The sequence below is a fragment of the Grammomys surdaster genome, unplaced genomic scaffold, assembly GCF_004785775.1.
Source record: "Grammomys surdaster isolate TR1022 unplaced genomic scaffold, NIH_TR_1.0 197, whole genome shotgun sequence".
NCBI classification, from domain to species: domain Eukaryota; kingdom Metazoa; phylum Chordata; class Mammalia; order Rodentia; family Muridae; genus Grammomys; species Grammomys surdaster.
In genome coordinates, this window is record NW_021604642.1 from 2,207,372 (window position 1) to 2,228,788 (window position 21,417).

A 21,417-nucleotide genomic window follows, 5' to 3' on the forward strand; every position below is an offset into this window, starting at 1 on the left:
ATGATAAACTGTGATGAAGAAATATAAGCCAAATAGTCCATTTTCTCCTCAAGCTGCTTTGGTCATGGTGGTTTATCACAGCAACAGTAGCCCTAACTAAGCCAGGGCTCAGAGTTCAATGGACTTCCCAATGCCTGGCAGCCTGGATATAGGAAAACTGTCAACTTGAAACTAAGACCATCTTCTGCCAAAGTCTCTCCTCTAAGCTTCTCTGATCCAGGGTCTACTCTAAGTTGTTTTTCACCCCCTGCCACCTGCTGCTTATATGCTGCTACTGTGCTAAGCCCCAACTGGACCTGGCAGGGTTTGAGACTATCAAAGTTCAGATCCCTGTCCTCGGGGTGAAGGGGAAAAAAACATACTGAATGTCACGGAGGAATGCTTATAGCACAATGACACGTGGGAAATTCAGGGCACAAAACAGACTAGGCACAAGACACACAGATGGTCCACACATGATGGAGAAGGTGCCATTCTTGAGTAGGTAATTGTAAGTCAGAAGCACTATGTGATGTCAGCTCCTACCTCTGAGGATAGGTAGAAATGGGAGACATGAAGAAAGGAGAGCCCCTCTCCACTATTGGGGGCAAAGTCAATAGCACAGCCAATAAGTAGGGAAGATCTCGGGAAATTGAGGGTAACACTACCAGATAATCCTATCATCTCACTTCTAGGTAAGTAGCCAAAGGAATTCCAGTGGGGAATCTCAAAGAGACAGACCTAAAGCCAAGTGCACTGTGTCAAAACAGATGAAAGCTGGGTACCAAGCAAGGACCAGTGGCTAGGAAAAGGTGTGCAGAGTAAAGAGGATATTGATTTTGAAAGAGAGGGAGGGCCTGTCAGAGGGTACAATACGGATGGACCTTGAGTTCACTACGCTATGTGAACTGACAGGCTGAGAACAAAATATGCAGGCCCAGTTAGGTGGAGTGGCTGAAAGTCCGATGCACAGAAGCAGAGAGCCAAATGCAAGTTCTGGAGAGTGAGTGGCAGAGACAGGCAAGACCTATTATGAGATGGCTCTAGAGTTGCAGTTACACATGATGAGACCTTAAGTGTTCTTATAGAAATATATTCTGTGCTGTGTTTTCTTTTTTTGTCACAATTTGAAACAACAATGGAATGAACACCACGATCTCATGTCTAAGGTATGTGTGACTTGAGAAACAAAGACACAGAGAGACAGAGAGACAGAGACAGAAAGACAGAGACAGACAGAGAGAGAAAGGATAGGGTCAATTTTCTTGGTAATACTTTTCTAATTTTCTGCAGAGAGTATCATGTTTATCATTTCCCTTCTTCCCCTCAAAATCCAAGGAGGAGATGAGACAAGCAGAGAGAGAAGTGCAGCCAGAAGTAGCAGCTTCAGAGAGCAACAGAAATTGCATCTGCAGTATCTACTCCATGGCTGCAGACCGGTGCCCCCACCCCCACCCTGGACCCTGAGAGTGGTAAATCCCTCATCTGAAAGATGGCTGCAGCATCCATGTGGCTTTGGCTTTATGATGGAGCCAGCTGAGAGAGATTTCTTTTGGCCCTTCAAAAGGAGTGGGAGATTGAACGGGGAAGAAAGAGCCAGGATATGCAGTGCCCTGCTGGCCTCAGCTGCACCAGAACCACTTCTACCTGTCCACTTCAGAGAAAGAAAAGCATGTGGCTACCATCTTTTTGTGGCCTCAGTGTCTCACCCTAGAAAATGGGAATGTTGTATAGGTCGGAGCATGGAACTGATGAGGGGGGTTTGTGTGTGTGGAGCTCCTGGGCAAGGTCTGCCTGGTCACTCAACAGTCTGCCATGCTGGAGACAAGTTCCTGAGGGCCCACTTTCTCTGACACAGCACATGACTAGGAAAAGTCCCAGGGACTCTTGTTGGCTAAGGAATCAAAAACTTTAGGAGTGTTCATCCTGCCCCTCCTAGCTGCCTGAGGTCCACCCTGCTGGGTTCTGCCTGCATAACCTGGCCTGCTTCTTTAGTCCTATGGCTTTCCTCACTCCTTGTGGCTCTCATACTCTCTGTCTCCCTCCATAGCTGGGCCTTCCTGAATCTTAGCCTCTGGATCTTGTACTTTCATTGAGTTCTCTTTCCCTCTGATTGCCCTGGGAGTTTTAATGATGATTCAAAGAAGGAGGCCAAAGCCAACTGTTCTGGACTGTCCCCTCCACAGCCACGGTTACGCCCTAGTATAGAAGCTCAGTATCTGACACCTATCCAGGAGTCACTGTGAGCACGAGTGTGGGAAATGCAGACAGCTTGGCTTTCTCCAAAGTACGGTCTTCCAGTCAGTCAGGCATATGATGACCAACCTCATGTTCACTGATGTCATTAGAAAGCTCATGGCAAACAGGAGGTTTCTGTTGGGCCTCCCGGCCCCTGATTCCCACCCCTTCTTCCTACATGCCCTTGGCAAATGAGGGCCACACAGATTAGGCAGCCTGTGTGAGGCAAGGGTGGGATTGGCCAGCACAGGCTATGTGGAGAAGACAGAATCTCTATTCCAAGAAAACACAGGCCAGGGTGTGGACAGGCTTCTCCTCAGGACCCAGATACAGAGATTGGTTACTATACTGTCCCCTTCAATTTTGGGCCCAACTATAAGCATCCTAGTGCTGGCTCCAGGGCTTCGTAGAAGAGCTTTAGAATTCCCTGAGAGATCAGTGCATGGGAGTAGAGCTACTGGTATAGCCAGAGCCCAAGGCCTCACTTCGCTGCCCTCATCCAGGCCCTGATGTCTGGCGGGAGCTCCTTTTCCTCTCTGGTACATGTCAGTGTCAGGAGGACAGGCATGTCTGGTTTTTGCTCAGGGCTCTATCCACTAGGGATAGGAAGAAAGTGTTATGGCCTAACAGTTGCTTACTTCTTTCCTGGGAAGAATAGATAAGGACACACACCAGAAGAGCCCAGACTTCATGCTCACCCCAGGCACATACCTTGGAAGACCCAACCTTCTCCTGTGGGTTCTGCCAGACCTAGTGGGTAACGAAGGAGAGAGCTTCCCATGTATTTCCCATAGCACCCCACCAACAGCACACACTGATCCCCGTTCATACAGCAGCAGGCTGGTGGCCTGACTGCTTGGACCCTATTGCAGAGTGAGGCACAGGCGAAGAGTAGGGAGCTTGAGCAAGGCCATTCAGCAGGGCGAGAGCTAAACTAGGCTCAATGTCAGACTCCTGTTCACCTTCTGCCTTTCGAAAAATCAAGAAAGGGACAGGAAAGTCAGAAAGGATGCCCTCCAGCTTGCCCAACTTCAAGTGCCCACACCAAGTCCATCATCTTGGTCTATCTGGCATTCTCTACCCCGCCACACACACACACACACACACACACACACACACACACACACACACACACTTTTTCTTTCTCCTCCTTCCCTCTCCTGCCCCTTCTTCTTTCTCTTCCCTTTTTTTTTAATTTATGAGACAAGGTCTCACTATGTACCTCTCCAAGCTGGCCTTGAACTTGTGGCAAGCTGATGTATGAATCCTGCCTCCAAAGTGCTGGGATTACAGGTGTGAACCACCATACCTGGCTTTTTGATGACTTGCTTTATTTTTGAGACCGGATTTTGCTACATAGCCTTGGTCCTGGTATGTAGCCCAGACTGGCCTTGAACTTGTGGTGGTGGTCTTCCTACTTTAGCCTCTTAAGTTCTGTGGTTACAGGTATGAATCATCATACACAGCTTGCTTCCCTCCTTCTCTCTCTTTCTTTCTTTCTTTCTTTCTTTCTTTCTTTCTTTCTTTCTTTCTTTCTTTCTTTCTTTCTTGTTTAGACAATGCCTCACCATGTAGCCCCAGCTAGCTTGAAACCCACTATGTGGACCAGGCTAGGCTCATACTCACTGAGATCTGCCTGTCTCTGCTTCCTGAGTGCTGGGATTAAAAGTATACACCACCCCACCAGGTCCCAGCTTGACTCCTCCCTCCCTCCCTCCCTCCCTCCTTCCCTCCCAACTTCCCTCTCTCCTTCCCTCCTTCCTTCCCTTTTTCCCTTCTCCTCCTCTTCTTGTTTTGTTAAAATGGGGGTCTGACAATGTAGCCTAGGTTAGCTCTGAATTCACACTCCTTCTACCCTTGCTCCTAACCACCACTTTCACTGCCCTGTTTCTCACCCACTGTATCCTGTTTCTTCTAGAAAAGCTACCACAGGGACCTAAGTGGCTGCAAATGGGGATATTCTGCCTTTGTCTGGGCCCCAGAGGCCAATCACTCTTGCGTGCTGTCTGCAGGCCCCACATCTCCACTCCCCTCCTTGGATGGAAACTCCATCCTCACTCACACTTGTTTCCTTTATATCTCTCCCCTCCGTTTTATGGGGCGGCTGTGGCGAGATTGAACTGGAGAGGCTGTGGCTCCAAGACTGTCCTTTATTAGTTCTCTTCCTTGGGAAACAGGGGGCTGCAGCTGGCCAGCGATCTGGGTGGGGTGAGCTGGCCTCTGGCTGCTGGGACGGCTGCACATCTGGGGTGGGGGCCTGGAAAGGAAGCTGAGATGAATTACCTGTGTGTGCTGGGAGAATCAATTGGGCATGCGGGCACGCTGCCTGCTCCGCCGGAATTAGGGAGTGGGGCTGGGGGCTCCAGCTGGGGATCTATGAGAAGGCAGAGCCCCCATAATGGAGCAGACAAGGGCAGAGCCTTGGAGAAAAAGCCCAGCCTCCCTGTGAAAGAAGAAAGGGCTATTTTCTAACTCAGGGAAAAAAATCGTTCTAAATGGAGCCCTCCCTTCTCTGAAGCACCAACTTGTCTGGAGCACCACCTTCTCTGGAGCACCACCTTGTCTGGAGGACCATCTTCTCTGGAACACCACCTTCTCTGGAGCACCACCTCTGGAGCACCATCTTCTAGCCATACCACTAGGTCCACATACTTGCCACCCCTCTCCTTACCTACCCCACAACTACTTCTGGCTCCCATCCCTACCCTCCTTCCCACCCCACCCCCAGTCTCCTTTTCTTTACCAAGCTGGCACGGACACTTCATGCATTCCCCGCACGTGCATGTTCATTTGTGTATAAGCTCACATTTTCCTCTTCTCTCAACATCTTCCATCCCTTCTGCACTCCCAAGGCTAGTATTGGCCACTGTGCCACTTATTAGCTGTGTGTGGCTTTGCCTTTCTTAATCTTGGAAATAGAACTGATCATTCTACACAGAAGGCTTTGAGTTGTTGGGCCATTTCCAGTAACACCTACCTGGACCTGAGCTCCTGTTTCTGGTTAGAAGTTCACTGGAGCTGGAGAGGCCTGGGCTTTAAAGATGAGTGGAATGGGGCTCAAATGTGGACTTTGTCAACTTCTATCTTCCAGAGTCTCAGTCTCCTTTATACCCTGAGATGAGTTTTTGCAAGCTCAGAAGGATGCTGTGAGTCAGAGCCCATCCTGGGGCTTTTTTTCGTGTGCCTTCCCATGGAAAGGCCCTTAGCAACCCCCAGAATGTGCCTCCTCCATTCCCCGGGTGCAAAGAGAGTTAGCAGGCGGCTAGGGGTCGAAGAGCCAGGTGGACTGACTAGTCTGCGGAGGACAATGCAGATAGCGTCCCTCCCCCAGCAGCAGCTATTTGGGTCCCTTACTCTCCGGGAGGCAGCCTCCTCTCTGACATCATCTGTAGTCAATTCCCCTGAGGGCCATCCCCAATTTTCATTTCCTCTCACTAATCCTCACATGCAGTCCCTTTGCACAGCCCGGAACAGCCTCTGTCCCCGAGCTGGCTCCACTCACCAGATATGTGTTGCAGCTCACAGACCTAGGTTTCTCAGTTGGGAAGGCCTTGGAGAGTTCATCATTTCAAGTCCCCTTCCTCTAGATCCTGGAGGAGGATGGGCAGGGCCCACTCACCCGCTCAGCACCTTGGTGCCATTAGTAGAGGGCTCCCTCAGTAGACAGAGGTAGCCTATACCTGCACAAGGCTCAGAAGCAGAATGTTAGCTGACTACCAGCCCCCACTCACATTCTTGGCCAGATACCCCTGTGTAGTTCACAACTGAGGCCACTTCCCACGGTGGCTCTGGGAGACATGTATTAATCATCGGAAGCCATAATCAGAATGCTGGACTGGGCTCTTCTCTGAGGTCCTGTCTTTTTTTTTTTTTTTTTCGAGACAGGGTTTCTCTGTGTAGCCCTGGCTGTCCTGGAACTCACTCTGTAGACCAGGCTGGCCTCGAACTCTCGAACTCAGAAATCTGCCTGCCTCTGCCTCCCAAGTGCTGGGATTAAAGGCGTGCGTCTGAGGTCCTGTCTTAAGAAAGGTAACATGGTATTAAGAATGGTATATGAAGCCCCAAACAGCCCTGGAGGTAGGAAAGTGCCAAAGAAATGCAAGCTGTTGTGACAGGCTGCATCTGAGTACATGTACATAGAGGAAGAGTCCTCCATTCACCTCTGGGATTGCCATAGTCAAAGAGAGGAGCCAGAGCTGAGGGCAGCAGGCTTAAGCAACAGGACACGTGAAGCTCACAAATGGAAACACCAGCAGGAAGCCCTGGGTTCTGTTTGGAGAACAGCAGTCCAGGACTGCGGTTCAAGTTGTGGTTAGAGCTGAGGGCTGACAGGGAAGAATCGGGAGGTGACCCTTACAGGGCTGACTGCCCACCCATGTCCAGACAAGTCTGTGTGCAAGCCCAGCCCACATGCCCAGTGGATCCTTCATCACTGCTTCCTTCTAGCCCCAGCAGACAACGTTGGAAGAACAAGCACCCATCAGCTCAGAGCTTTTGCACTATATTCCCATGCCTGTAACCCCCAAGCCTTCTCTAGTTCCCATTCCACTGGAAGAGCCTTTTGTCACTTCTACTGCTAACTCCAATGTGACCTTCCTGCAGACGCTTTCCTTGACGCCCATCCTTGTCATCCCTGCAGGGCTTCTTGGCCTTAACTGTCATCACAGAGTCTCACCACACCATACCTCTCTCAGTTTCTCCGAGTGAGCCTGACACTGAGCCTGGCTCCTGGGTTGGATGCAAAGTGAAGCAAAATAGACACATGTTTACAAATAGGCCACCAGTTCTGGGTCTGGGAAGACCAGAAGCCTTGACAGTCACCCCAGAGCATTAAAAGTGCATGGCTCTTCTCATTGTCAGCCTCCAGTCTGTGTCTGTCATCAAGAAGCAGGCATGATGGCAGGGCAGAGAGCCGAGAGGGGGCAGATCCCTATGACAGGGAATCCCTGTTCCTCCTAGGCCAGTTTCTCCTCACTCATCTGTCCTCAGTCTGGCATCAAGCTCCGGATGGGATTCAGGAAACACATGTAGAGGATACCTAAGTGACATCTAAGCCATCCCTCCGATGGGCACTGTGCCAGTGTCCTGTTATGATTGGCATGCCGGAACAACCCCAGTTGTCCCTTCTCTGACCATTCTAGAAGGCTCTGTTTTCCTAGAGAGGCCTTTTTGGTGGCCAGCCCTAAGCCCTGTTCCATACCTTCCATGGAACAGCAAAGCCAAGCAAGAGGAAGTGATATCAGTGAGCCTGGCTTCTGGGATTCTGGACTCAGCTTTTCCATTAACTTCTCTGGTGACTGTGGTTGAGTGTGTGATCCTCAGTGACCCTTGGAGTCTCCCTGCTAGAGACTGGAGGCCTCCCAGAAGGAGAGAAGTTCCAAAGAAAGCCAGCAAAGGATGGCTTTGGGTGCTGAAGCGTGGCCCTCATCACCGTGAGCAAGCCACATCTGGTGCCCTGCGCCAGGCGCCCTGTCGTCCGCCCTAGTGCCTGAGCCTGCACCCGCCTGGCCACAGGCTGAAGAAACATAATTGTGCCGGGCTATTTCAGACCCATTATCTCAGCTCAGCCCCGGCTTCCTGAGCAGGCCCCGAATTAGCCTGGCGCTTTGTTCTCAAGTGCATTCGTCAGATCGCTTGGCCTGTACCTCGGGAGGAGGGAAGAGGAGGGGGGAGGGCAGAGAAGGAGGGGAGGGCAGGGGCGGAGACTGGGCGGAGAGGGAGAGGGAGGAGGAACTCGATGCTAATTAAGTCTCATTAAAAAGAAGACGACAATGAGGAATAAGGCGAAGAAGAAAGGAAAAACGAAGTGGAGGGGGGAGGGAAGGGCTTGCTGAGGAAGCAGAACAGCCACCGGGAGAGACGCACACAGAAGCGCGCAGGCACACACACGCCTACAAAAAGACAGACAAACACACACAGCTCTCCCTCCCGGCAGCCTGTGCCCACTCTGCCCTGTCAGCCCTGGCCCGCCAGTTTGGCCCCAGACTTCCGCTCAGAACCTGCTCTTTCTTCCGGTGCCCAATTCAGCTAGGATTCAAATTCTGCCTGGGCCATTCAGTAGTTCGAGGCCTTAGCTAATCAGCTCTCAGGACTTCAATTTCCAACATTTGTCACAGGAGAATCCCCTGCTCCTCTTAACAAAACTAGCTGGAGGAGAATAGAGTACGCTCAGAGTAGCCATCACCCTAGCATAGCGGCCCTCAGGGGTCCAGCCTGGCTATGCAGCCACCTCTGTGCAGTTCTCAGAACTGGGGTGGGATGGCTTCAGGACTTGGGACCTGCTGGGCTCCCTTCCCTCCTGCCACAGTTGGCCTGCACACACACACCCGCACCCCCCACCCCCCAAGCCCAGGCTGCTTTCATGGACCATTGCTTGGGCAACAGACAAAGCTGTCCATGGGTAGAGAGCCTCTATATCGCCACAAAGGTCCCCAGTCGCCCTAATGAACTAACTCAGCTCTCGTTCTCTCAGAATTCTTGTTTCTTAGTAACTCATGTCTTCCAATGGAGCCCAGTTCAATGCTAAGCTTGCTTTTCACAACCTTCAGTCAGCCCCTGGGTAGCTAAGAAGACCTAGGCAAGGGATGCCTGCACCACGCCTCTGCGTCTGTAAGGAGAAGCCAGCTTAATTTTCCTACCTACCCCAGGTCAGGCTCGCTATCTTCAGGCCTGACCGTGCTTCATGCTCCTTCCTGCAACGAATAAGACCTCCAGCTCCTCCTGAGATGGAAGTTCAAGCTGGGCCTTGTAATTTTCATTTACGCTCCTGCTCAGGCTTAGAAGGCAGATCCAGGAACTTCATTTCAGAGCCCGGTTGCCAAGCTCTGCAGCTCAAGGTACCTCCGAGAAAGCTTTGTTGCACAAATGGTCATCTAGACTAGTGGTTCTCAACCTTCCTAGGGCTGTGACCTTTTCATACGGTTCCTCGTGTTGTGGCAACCCCCAACCATAACATGATGCTAGCTGCTACTTCACAACCGTCATTGTGCTACTGTCATGAGTTGCAATGCACGTATCTGTTTTCTTAGGTGACCTGAGTGAAAGGAGCATTTGATCCTCAAACAAGTTGCTCCCCACAGGTTGAGAACTGCGGATCTAGACTGTCCTGGATTCAGATTTCAACTCTGAAAAATCACTGGCCATGTGACCCTGACCAGCCAATTCTCCTTTTGAATCCTTAGTTTCACACTCTATAGAAAGTGGGGCGAGTGGCTGTGGCTGCCCCATCGAGTGCCTGTTACTGTGTAAAGTCCCTAGTGCTGAGCATGGCATAGACTGTTGCTCAGTTCACAGTATTGGAGGAAAGATCCCCTCTGTGGGGCCTTGGGGTCTCCAGCGGTCTAGGATCACAGGAAACTGAGGTCAGGGAGTAGTGTGCTACAGGAACGGAAAGGGCAAGGCCTAGTGTTGGGAGGCTTGGCTACCAGTCCCAGAGTTTCCAGAGACTCCATGGACCCTTGACTGGCTGAGTCTTCGCCCCTATGTGGCTGTCAGCCAGCACCCCTCCCCCAGTGGCAAGGCTGCATAGACTCCAAGATACAAAACTGAAGGTCACTGCTGAGCGCACCTCCCCCCACAGCTCGGTGAGGTCAGCTGGCAGGCCTCCCCCACACTTCACTGTCTTCTCTAGCAAGGCTGTTTCTTGCACCATCTTCTACAGCAGTGAGCCCTCAGAGCCTTTCCACCCCACATTCCTGTGCAAGCCTTCAAGCAGTCCCAGACGGAGCTGGGGCTGGGCTGGGCTGCACTGTGAGCTGAGTCGAGTTCCCATTGTCCGCAAATCGAGACCAGCTGTGAGCAGCCTGACAGCCCCAGGCTCATGGCCGCCCCCACTCCCACAGCAGTTAGAGAAGAAGGGAAAAGAAAGAGCCCACCGCCGGCCCAGGGATCCCCCTCTCCTATGTGCATGCATACATGCACATAAGCACACAAACAGCATGCCCAGCTCTCTAGCCAGGAATAATCAAGCATTATGAATAAAGATAGGCAGCTGGACAGAGAATTCCTCCACACCCACCTGGCCCACCCAATAACGCACAACCTTCTTCCCTGGCCTGGCCTTCAACACCTCAGAGGCACGCACCCTGGTACACCAGCATGCAGAAGCCAGTGCTCAGAGGCACAGGGATGCCCCAATCTGGTACAGCCCTCAGTAGAGAATTCTAGCCCCCAGGACAAAGTTGCTTGACGCTATCATGTCATGATTTGGGGGTTTGAGTACAAAGTAGGCCGTGGCCTCAGATACCAGGGCTGGTGAGGAAAAAGGAAGCCAGATTGGGGCCAGAACCTGACTCCAGGGCAGGAAAGCTGGTCCAACTAAGTAGACGCTGGCGGTGATCAGGCTCCTTGTTGGGGCAGGTTGAGTAAAGAGAGATCAATGCATGCAAGCTCATTCGGCAGCAAAGCAGTATATGTGAATAGCTATTCCGAGCTTGACTACGATATTCGAAGCCATGGCCTGAGCATTAGGAAAACTAACCTAAGAAGAAAGCCAGCAAGCCTCTGGCTGAGGCCTTCGACTTGAGAATCAAGCCCATAGGGAAGACACACACCCTACTAGATAATGAGTCAAACCATTTGGACCCATCTATGGCAGACAGCAGCAAGGAAGTAGATAGACATCCTAAGTGGAGTGATCCCTGCCAGCTCCATGGCACCAATGTCCTTGGAAGAAGAAACTCTTCTGAATGCCCCTCCTGTTGTACCTTCCCCCATGCCCTCTCAGCTTCGTCGTCACTAACACCCTCTCTCCAAGCCTGTGAGAATGAAGTGGGCTACTCCGGTCAGCATTTGCTTCAGAAGTGAGCTTTGGATCCCTAGGCCAGTGGGCCTCAGTCCTGTCCTGAAATCTAGAAATCTAGAGTAGGTACAAGGCCCTGGGTCCTGTCACCTCTCTCTCTCTCTCTCTCTCTCTCTCTCTCTCTCTCTCTCTCTCTCTTTCGTTCTCACTCCCTCAACTACAACTATAGAGTAGGGGATGAAGCCGTACTCCAGAGCAAGTGAGTCAAGCTTTCCACTGGTGATTCTCATGTCCAGTGCCAGTGGCACTGTCAGTGAGGAGTAGCGTAGCAGAGAACAGGGACAGGGCTATGCTAGAACCCAAGCTCTGCCTCTTACACACACTGGGTAGAGGATCAGCCTCCCCAAGCCTCAGCGTCCTTATCTGCAGAGCCCAGATAGGATTCACATGATATACCACTGAAAGTGCTCCACAGATGTGGCTATCGGCATCAGCTGAAGAGGCTAAGGCTGCAGAGGATGACATATGGGTTAAAAGTCACCCCCTCCCCCTTCACACACTTTATCTGAGGCTTTGAAGGTCAGGCAACAGGCGCTAATGTCAAGAGCGTCTGAGAAGGGTCAGATCATTAATGAGCACTAAGGCTAAGAGAGACATTAGAAGCCATCAGATCCCACCAATGTGTGGTTCAATTGTAAAAACTGGGGAGCAGAAAAGGGAAGAAACTTGAAATGTGACAACATGGCAAGCACTGTATTGGCATTGAGAAGGCCCAGGGATAAATATGAGAGTCCCCAAAAGAAGGGTTAGAGTCAGGAGTATAGTCCTGTCACAACAAAACAAAAAACTGTGGAGTGATACATTCCCCTGACACAGAAAGTTAGTACTCACTTAGAAAGCCTTGGAGGGGGCTTCAAGTAGACTGGGGAAGCTGTTCCAGGCCAAGGAGAAGATGGGGTAAGGACGTTTGAGGCTGTGGAGCATGGTTAGCCTCTCTGCCTTCGGTAGAGCATCATTTCCTGTGAGGTGGGGATGGAAAGGAAGAGATAAGCAGCCTTCTGGAGTCTGCCGCACAAGGAGCCCTTGGAAGGATGTGAATCTCAGAGAGTCTGCCACACAAGGACCAGTTGGAGGGATGCGAGTCTCAGCCATTTGGTCCTTCCTCAGTCCTTGCTGTTAACCTGGTCTCAGCAAAAAGCAGAAAGTGACTTGGGACATTTCTGATCATCCCCCCCTCCTCCAGACTCTGCAACCCTACTGCCTTCTCTCCTTCCTACCCCTGTGCTGATGGAAGATTAGACTTTTCTCCTGTTTCCAGCTAGACCTTCCAACTACACAGCCTACCCATATCACCCTCTGTTATGGAACTGTCCTGCAGGCATGACAGGGTGATGGGCATCTTGAAATCAGAGTAGCTGTGATTATATAGCAGCCATCTCCCTCACAAGATCAGGCCCACTGACATCTGAGGGCTCACCAAGCCAGTCAAGGTCTGGCCCCTCTCTGAGGATATAAAGCCATTAACAATTGCTTGGGGGTACTCTTTTGGGGGGTGCAGATTGTGCCTATATGTTGTCCATGTCCCTGGAAGCAATTTCAATAAAATTGGTTTGCCAAGGTGAACTTTGGATGAGATGGGTCTTTGGTCAGCGGTTACCCTCTTTGGTGTGAGCAGAAAACCCATGCATTTTAACCAGGCTCTTTCCCACAGTTCCTGCTCCTTGTTGACTTGGTTCCATTAGCAAAAACATTTGCTATCTTCCCTTTGAAGACAGGAAAAGGGGGCAACGAAAAGTAAAGAGCACGAAAGGTGAGGAGAAGAGAAAGGAGAGGAAAATAGTGAGGGGATAAGAAGAAGGACTAGGGGACAGAGAAGGGAGGAGAGTGGTGGAGTGGTACGAGCTTATGATCCCAGTATTCAGAAGAACGAGGCAGGAGGATTTCAAAATCCAGGCCAGCACAGGCTATACAAAGAGTCCTTGTCTTAGACAAGTCGATTTCGGTGTGTGTTTTCCTCTACCTATGGCCTATTTACTTTACTTTACTTTACTTTACTTTTTACTTTACTTTCCTTTCCTTGACAAGGAGATTTTGCAAAAAGCTGTCTTCACTGTCTCCACTTCTCGCCTCCAGGTAATCTCTCAGCCACTGTATTCTACCTTGACGCTCTTCACCCTTCAACTAAAGTCAGTCCTGTCTAGAGCTCCAACAACTGCCAGATTGCCAAATGGAGCAGGCCTTTCTAAGAGTAGCTACTGTGAGAAGCTCGCCATGGTAGTAGCCTGAGCAGTGCTTCTGAAGGAAGGCTGACCTTTCACCCTATTCTGAACCAACTGGGTAACCCTGAAAGCCACTTAAGATCTCTGAGGCTCCACATCCTAATCTGTAAAGTGGGCCTGATAATAGCTTGGCAGCATTGGTGTAAGGATTAAAGGAGTTAACCTAAGTAAAGCCCTTTAGCGCCTCACTCCAGCTCCCATCAGGGGCCGGTGCTCTGTATGAATGAGCTAGTTCCATCTACATGCTACAAGCTAGCTTGCATGACCTCCCAGCAGACCTCTCCAAAGTTGTCCAACTCTTTCTGCACTCCAGTGACAATACGCTATTTTTCTCCAGCCTCCCCAGCCATTCAGTTCATTATTCTGCAATACTTATTGCATCCCCTTAAACACGTGTGTTAGGTTCTCTCCCTCAGTGAGCTTGGGCAGTCTCAGGATCTTGAAAATCACTGAGAATCTTGCATCCCCAAGTGTCCATTGCCCTCCCAAGCCTGTTTGATCTCCAGGTTCATTTAACTAATCATTTACTTTGATGCCTTGATTTCAGTGCTTCAGGGAGAGATACATTGTCTCACTCTAAAGCCTGGTTTCCTCCCACGGCTTCCCATCTTAGGAAACAGGACAACTGACTAGGTGCTGGAACCCAGGCCCCAGGGCTATTCTAGGCTTTCCTTCTTCTCATTCCCACCTTCAGTTGAACAGTAGGTCCTATTGCTCTTCTTCCAATAGATGTCATCCATCCACGCCTCCCTTGCTTGTGCAGTGGCCACCATTTTCTCTCTAGGGAACAACTGTGTGGGGCTCCTTACGTCTGCCCCTATTTCCTGTGCCCTGCTACAGTCTTGTCTCCTAGCAATCACCAGAGTGGGGTTCAAAACGCCTATCAGACACTCCTTCTCTGTAGCTTCCAACGTGTGGTTTCTGCCTGGGTTTTGAATCAGACAAGCCTCTTTCCAAGATGTGTGGTACCCACTTTTTTCTGACCATATAGGTCCCACGACTCCTTTCTCATCCATGCTTCACCTCTACTGGCATCTATTTCAGTCCTTAGCACAAGACTTTTGCAGTGGCTATTCTCTTTGTTGGAAAGGTGCTTTCTTTCTTCAACTTTCTTCACCTCATCTCTTTGGTGACATTTGGTTAGCCTACAACTCCTAGCTTAAATATCATCTCCCTAAACAGGCCTTCACTCAACATCACAGGTAAGACAGCTTTCTCATATTAGTCTCTGTAATAGTGATCCACTTAGTCCTTCCTCGTCTCCTCGCGTGTTTGTTTCTTCTCTATTGTCCTCACAAGAATGGATGTGTAATTAGGACAAACGTCTTGACTGTCTAGTTTACTATGGTTGCCCCAGAGTATAGAACAATGACTATTACAAAGAATTCAATTGCCATTTGTTGAATGAACCAAAGAAAATGGGGCTAGAAAAAAGAAAGCAGGTTAGAGAGAGAGAAAAAAAAACAGAAGCTGTGAAGTGGAGTGGATATTATTGCTCTAGAAAGAGAAAAAGATAGACACTAGCCTCAGACAGAGCAAAGATGTCGCTTGAATGGTAAAGGAGAAGAGTAAAGGCGCCACAGGAGGCAGTAAGGAAGGCAAGAGAACATTCTACGAACCCAAAGCCAAGGCAGGGTGGAGAAGAGCAAGCAAAAAGGGACAGTTGGCAGGGACAGATGTGAGGATGGTCACTCCATTTGGTGACAAAGGGGCTCACTGATGCCTTATGAAAGAACACTTTCCAGCAAGAGGCTGGGGGTTGGGGGGAGGATATACTGAAGTAGACTGAGGTAAGAGTGGGAGGCCTAGAGCAGACACAGACAGCCTGTGCCGGAGAGTCTAACTGAAAAAGGAAGGGAACAGAGAAGGCCCAGCCTGAGGGGGAGGCAGGGTCAAAGGAGGGTCTCTTTGAAGGATAGAGGAGAGCTGAAAATCTTCATAGGCTGAGAAGGAAATAGCACTCAAGGAAGGGGAGAGGTGAAAATACAAAACAAAGGGCATAATTGATGGCATTAGAGGGTAGGTATGGAGGAGAGGAGAGACATGAGGAGGAGATGAGGAGGAGAGAGGGAGGGAGGAAGGGAGGACATGCACAGAAATACTGAGGTGCAGCACACAGCCTGAGTCTTTAGTGAAGCTGGAAGGCAAGCATGAAGACAATGTGTGTGTGGGTAAAATGTAAGAAGAGTAGAAACACAGCAAGGTGCCCCCTTGAGAGGAGTTAAAGGCTGAGGCTGACAGACTTAAGAGATGCTTCAAGTTACCTAGTCAGGCCTGGGGACAGGGCCAGCCAAAGATTGGGCCAGTAAAAGGTACAAAAAGCTTGACACTTGGTAAAGTTAGGCAATGTTCTGAGGGACAGTAAGGACTGGCAAGGAAGGTTTTCTGTGGGAGAGATATTGTGCGTGGGCACAGGAGACAAGCAAAAGGCAAGCATCCAGTGGAAAGTTGCTAAAGGAGTCTCCAGGTTTCCATTCTGATATCTGGCCACGAGGAGGTTGCTTCTACAGAAACGAACATCGTCTTGGCACAGGGCGGTGAAAACAAACCTGGATGTGTTCCCTTGGGGGCTTTGCCTCTCAAGAGTCTGAAGAAATTATGGGAGAATACCTTGCTGACTGGGGGAGGGGGGTGCCAGCTCATGAAGCATATGTATGGTACAGGCTTGCCACCTGGAAACATGTCATGACTTCTGGCACTCTAACGAAGGCCAGCAGACATGTGGGCTTGTCCAACTGTCTAGCAGTTCATATTTCTACCTGTCAGAATAGGAAGCTGGCATCAACTACCCATGGCAGGCTGGGACTCTGCAGGCTCCCAGGCAGGTAGAAACCCGGTAGAGGCAGGAAACCCAACTGCTGGGATTCCATCCCCTCAGGCCACCACGACCTGTGACTCCCAGTCCATGTCTCCATGAGTACTTGCCAGCTAGGTGTTGGGTGAGAACAGCCTGCACTGGAGAAGACTGCCCATGGGACTGAAGAGTCAATGAGAGAAGCAGCAGCCTACAGCCGGGTGAAGCTGACCAGGGCTAAAAGATGTGAGCTCATCTGTGGAGCTGAAAGCTGGTGAGATCAAACACAACCCACCTGACTAGGACTGCTGGAGCCAACGGGCACACCATCCTATTCCCAGTATGTCACCTGCATTTCATTTTCAAAAGGACAACAAATTAACGCAGTTTGTAAATGAGGCTGCCAGGGCCCCTCTGTCTTGACTGAGATTCCCCACCACACACAGACTGGTGGTGAGTAGTGCACCTCAATGTTGGCCTTCAATAAATGGAGTCATAGACAGACGGAATGACTCGCCATTGATAAAGCTATTGGAAAGATGTCTGGTCTATAGTAAGCATTCATTCATTACCTCTGGGGTGCTAGCCTAGGCAGCAGGCATTAAGCATTAGGTTGAATGAACTCTGACAGGTGTCGGTATAACTTCTCCATTGCTCCTGACCTCTCGGAGCCTCCAATTCCTCACTTTTACAGTAGCTGGTGATTAACTCGGCACACGGGTGGCCTCAGGTTAAATGATGAAATGTCCATGGATATGTTTGACTATCCTACTACATTCCAGCTGCTCAATAAATAACAGCCTGCCACCAATCCTGCCAAGTACCTGGCTCTATTTCCTAGAGATGGCTGAAGATGCTCAATCAAAACATCAGGCAGCCCAAGATCACTGGGTCCCTTTAGCTAGCTTAGTGCCCATTTACGTGGAAGTGGGTTATAGCTGGAACTTTTCTGGGTGAACTTATTCTTAGCACAGCTTGTAGTAGCCACAGTTTTTCAAACTCTCTAATCCAATAAGGTCTGCTGGATGGTTTCTTAAAGTACAGACTCCTAGACCACAGTCCCAGAGTTTCAGATTCAGTGAGGGAACAAGACAGGGGCTGAAGATGTGCATTTTTAACAAATTCCATGAAGCTGCTGATGCTGTTAGTCCTGGGACCACATTTTGAGATGCACTGCCTCAAAGCAGCAACTAATATTCATGTGTATCCCAAACTTCCGGGAGGCTGAAGATGTAGCTCAGAGGTAGCATGCTTGCCTAACACACACAAAGGCCCGAGTTTGATTCCTCAGGACTGCAGAGAGGCACCCAACACATGGGGGAAGTTGTTGGGTAGTGGATTCTGAGGAAGCAGTGCTGAAGTGAAGCCTGGGTTTCTGCAAAGGAGACACTGCTGCTAGCCTGAGCATCCTATGCATAGCAAAGCTCACAGGAGAGATGGACACACAGTTCATGGCCAGTTCTTCCCAGTTGGTGGGCAAGCAAAGCTGCATGGTGGAACACAGCGTTCGGGAGGCACAGGTCAGACCAAAGGGCACTATCAAAGAAGAGATAAGACAGTACTTGGCCAGCCAAGGGGAAAACATGATAAATAAGGGTAGCTCCATGAAAGGCACTCGCATAGCCGTCTTATATGTGTGCATGGGGGTATGTGGGCGGGAGAAAACCTTTGGAAAGAAAAAATTTCAAATAGCAAAGTAATATCTTGGAGAAAAAATCAAAGCTTTGTTTGAGTTCTCCACACACGGTTTATGAGTTATTACTGTTTTTAGTTTTAGTTATATATGGCCTGTGGTGTAAGAAATGGGTAAACTAGGTGGTCTACTTGGAGGTCAGGACCTCTGAAGGTGTTCAAACCCAGCCCTGGTGACAATTTGTACCTCTCCGAGCTTTGGAGCTGGAGGTTCTGGCCAACAGTTTGTTCTCATCCCATGGCATCCCCAGAGTGTTCAGAGAAGATTCCATGTTTGCAGGTGGAATGTTTAAGTCATTATGCATGGGGCCCAAGGTTCTTAGGCTGCAAGGTGTCATGTAGGACTTCAGAGGGTCCAAAGGTATAGGCATGGTGGTGCACGTCTATAATCTGAGCACTCTGAAGCCTAGAGTAGGAAGATAATGAGTTCAAGGATAACCTGGGAGAAAATGAGAACGGTCTCAAAAACAGAGGGTCTAATGAACTGGGGGGGGGGCATTAAGATGAATGCCAAGGAGAAAGGAAGGGCAACTCCTCACCATGGTGCCCTTCAGGAGTAAATTGTAGAGACAACAGCCAGATGAGGAAGGACTCGCAGCTGCTGCCAAAGGCAAGAGTCACAGAACACTGTGTTACCTAGGTCTACCTGCATTCATGACCTGTCTTCCATCTTAGCTGTACGGTTGAGAACAAATGACTTTCTGTTCTAAGGCTTGGTTTCCTTATCTGTGAAAGGAAGATAACTGTCCACACCTTATAGATTTGTTGTAATAACTAACCTAGTTAATATAAATCAAGAGTTGATAATAGCCCCAGACTATTGCAGAGTCTCAAAAACGATAATAGTTACAACGATCTACTCAGAGTTTTGGGGATGGGGCATCTAAATTGAGAAAAGAGATGAGTCGGGCCATAGGAAATATCTGTTCAAGGAGGCAAAGGGGCACAGGTGAATTGTGTCTAGGACCCATTTGAGAAAAGCTCAGACTTCTTAGTGCCAACTGCTGCCACTGCCCAGTCCTTTTAGGCCGTGTGTGAGCCAATGAATCACCAAGACACAAACCAGAATGAGTTTTGTGTGATCAACACACCTAGTGATGTAATGGTATGCCACAATGATACAGAGGCTGTTTGCATCATTCCTTCTGAAAACAAATTAAAAAGTGAATGTTTTCTCTCTAGCTCACAGTGAGCATCAGGACTTTGCTGGAAGGGGAACAGCTGTAGCATCCTTGGTGTCCTTCAGTGACCATGATCTGATCAGAGGACAAATGGCAAAGGAGGCCAATGTCTTCTCTAAAACCAAATTCTGGCCTACAGAAAGGACATGGTTGGGAGAGGGTAGTGCTGGGAACCCTAAAAAGAAATAAGCAGGCCATTCCTCACCAAGATGAGGGGCTTAACCCGATCATCCAGCCTGGCATATTCCTGAACACTGACTGGGAACACAGAGCCAAGGGAAGGTGGGATAAAGACTGGAGATCAGAGCCACTTAAGGAGAGATGAATAGAAGGCTCACATGTAGCCTGAAAGGGATGAACATAAATGGCGTTTGCTGTATATGTAAGAGTACATACGAAGAGATACATGAACATGTATGAACACAGCAACTGGCATGTAGGAATGACGAAGGTGATACCTGATCCTCCCTGTAACACCAAAATGCTAGTATAAGACTGAAAATGCCCAAGGCCTCCTGCTCACTGTAAAGACACTGTATATATCCAGATGCACCTAGGAGCCTTGCGTTTGTAAATATTGTCCATTGAGCAGCTACAATAGCTGCAAGCTGTTTTCACAGGATAAAAAAGGTGGCCCCTCATCCCTGTCTCCATCTATCCCAGTGGGCCCTGTTAGCACAACTTTCAACTAGCTTCCTCAAGTTCTGAGAGATTGAGCATCTTGGAAAGTTAAGGCAGGAGGCTTGTGGGTTCTGGGCCAGCTAGACTATATAGAAAGACGCTCTCAAGCAAGCTAAGAAAAAATTTCTTCTCCAAAACACAAAGAATCCAGTGGCGTAACGAGTCGATTTGTCCCCTCAGCTTCAATCTACACATCCCCAGGCCGCCTGTTATCTTCCTTTTACAGATAAAGAAACCAAGGCTTAGAACAAAGTCAGATCCCTGTGAAGTTGGCCAAGACCACACTGCATCACCATTGGCACAGTGGTCAAAGCCAGCGTGGGCTCTCTAAAGTGACAGGGCTGACCAGTTGCTTTCTTTCGGGACTCTGCTCAGGGTGGGAACCATCCATCCTGCCAAATCCCTTCATGTCCCAGAGAGGGCCAGGGACTTACCCAAGGGCATGCAAGGAGAGGTAGAAAGCAAAGCCACGTCTTTGGCCTCCTAGCTCTGGCCTGGAGCCACATTACCAGATCACCACAAACTTTTACAAACCTTCCTCCAAGTATACACAGTGCCTATTAAATTAGTCTTCTTGGCCTGGCCAAAGTCTCCCTTCCCTTCCCCCACCATCCTCCATCCTGTGGCTGACCTCCCTCCCTCCTGCTTGGTGCCTAATCCCAAGTGTCCTTTTCACATCCGCACCCTCCCCTCCCCCTGCCTGCTCTCCATAGGAGTGGGCCTCTCCCAGCCTCCCCATCTCCTGCTTCCCACCCCCTTGCCCCCAACCCTATAGAGTGTCATAAATTCTAACGAAACCCCATCAGGGGAAGAAAAGGAGCAAAAAGTGCCTAATTGGCAGGGGCCTGGAAGCCCTTGGTCCCCATGGTGGGATTGATAAGGTTCCTGGGAAGCAGTAGGGGTTTGGAGAGAGGAGGGGGAGACTGGGGGCCTGCCTGCCAAATGTAGCCAATTAATGTCAGTGCTGCCTTTCATGCCAGCCAATTAAGTCCCACATACTTGTCACCAGCCCTGGGAAGGGGGGCTGGGGAGGGCGGGACAGGGGGTTTCAAGGGAACAACTAATTTCCCTGTAGCCTCCAATAATGCTGCCTTCAAAATGGGGAGAAGGTTCTGGGGGAGCTGGAAGGTGGGTGGGGCCTCCAGGGGCTGGCGGGAGGGATGAGTTTCAGAATAGTGATCCTCGGTAGAGACTTGGTTTGTACCCCTGGGAAAAATGGAAGATCAGATTGGGTTCAGACGCCATGAGTTGGTAGAAACTAAACCTTTCTTATATTCTTCCCTGCACTAGCCAAAGCAGGCACCGGCCAGAGCTAGGTCATTTGACCTTCACAGCAATTCCTGGGCACTTCAGACATAGAGAATCTGTTCATGATCATTCGGCTTAAAATGGCCAGGCAGGCTCTGTCACACAGACCAAGGTGCTGTGACACCCTGACATCTGGCTCCAGCATCCAGGGGCTGCTCATCTCTTCTCGTGGCCACCATTCCATCAGCATATCCCGATAGCAGAGCACAGTCTCCTGAATGAGGCATATTAACAGGGTAGGATCAGAGAGACAGTGTCTTCCTAAGGATGGTTATCAGGAAACCAGGGATGGTCCCCAAGCTCTCCAAGGTTGCAGCAGCCTAGATAGATGGAACCGTTTCCAAGGCAGCCACAATTACCACGGGGGATCTCCCCAGTTCTTCCAGAGGCTTAGGGGAGTGGGCCAAATTGCTGGCTGGAGGAAATTTTCTAAGGATTCCTGAAAGGATGGACTGAGGAGAGGTAGTAGCTGGAGAGAAGGTTGGAAGAGTACAACCGGAACAGGAAAGAGAGCCCTGGTGGAAA

General features: G+C 49.9%; 1 long non-coding RNA gene across 1 annotated transcript; it reads right to left on the reverse strand.

The window, feature by feature from the left end:
- Positions 1–4,420: 4,420 nt before the first annotated feature.
- On the reverse strand, positions 4,421–5,830 carry LOC114623329. Its single transcript, XR_003711751.1, has 3 exons — positions 5,720–5,830; positions 5,195–5,329; positions 4,421–4,474 (listed from the first exon to the last, which is right to left on the reverse strand). It is a non-coding gene; the product is annotated as an uncharacterized LOC114623329 (long non-coding RNA).
- Between the last annotated feature and the right edge of the window lie 15,587 nt (positions 5,831–21,417).